This window comes from Aotus nancymaae, unplaced genomic scaffold, assembly GCF_030222135.1.
Source record: "Aotus nancymaae isolate 86718 unplaced genomic scaffold, 86718_ANA_hifiasm-v0.15.2.pri h1tg000018l, whole genome shotgun sequence".
Classification (NCBI taxonomy): domain Eukaryota; kingdom Metazoa; phylum Chordata; class Mammalia; order Primates; family Aotidae; genus Aotus; species Aotus nancymaae.
In genome coordinates, this window is record NW_026988430.1 from 4,234,771 (window position 1) to 4,235,508 (window position 738).

The window sequence follows — 738 nt, forward strand, 5'->3', positions numbered from 1 at the left end:
ACCACATGCCCCAGCACACACAATATATCAGCTTTTTTTTTTTTTGGAAACAGAGTCACTGTTGTCCAGGCTAGAGTGCAGTGGCACAATCTCGGCTCACTGTGACCTCCGCCTCCAGGTTCAAGCGATTCTCCTGCCTCAGCTTCCTGGGCACCCACCATCATGCCCAGCTAATTTTTGTATTTTTGGTTTTTTAAAAATTATTTGATTTTTTTTTTCGGGGGGGAGCTTTCTGGCATAAACCGGAAAGCCTGCTAGACAAATTCTAAAAGAGCTATAACACTAATTTTTGTATTTTTGTAAAGACGGGGTTTCACCATGTTGGCCAGGCTGGTCTTGAACTCCCGACCTCAGGTGATCCGACCGCCTCCACCTCCCAAAATGCTGGGATACAGGCATGAGCCACTGCGCCCAGCTATATCAGCTATTATAACTGCTTATATTATGTGATGAGCTCTTAGGGATTGGATTGGAATCTCCAAAACACCTGTCCTCCTTCAGGCAGAAGAGAAGGGGAAGTCCCAGCTACTCAGGAGGCTGAGGCAGGAGGATCGCTTGAACCTAGGAGGCAGAGGTTGCAATGAGCTGAGATCATGCCACTGCACTCCAGCCTGTGCAAGAGTGAGACTCTGTCTCAAAAAAAAAAAAAAAAAGGAGGTGGGGGAGAAGGGAAAACAATAGAGGTGCTTTGCTGAGGATGGAGAGGGGCTGAGCCGCTGGCAGGGCAGCACCAGGTAG

At 48.2% G+C, this 738-nt stretch overlaps 1 non-coding gene across 1 annotated transcript; it reads right to left on the minus strand.

The window, feature by feature from the left end:
• Positions 1-223: 223 nt before the first annotated feature.
• On the minus strand, positions 224-285 carry LOC135275839 (U7 small nuclear RNA). The gene has a single exon (XR_010343406.1). It is a non-coding gene; the product is annotated as a U7 small nuclear RNA (small nuclear RNA).
• Between the last annotated feature and the right edge of the window lie 453 nt (positions 286-738).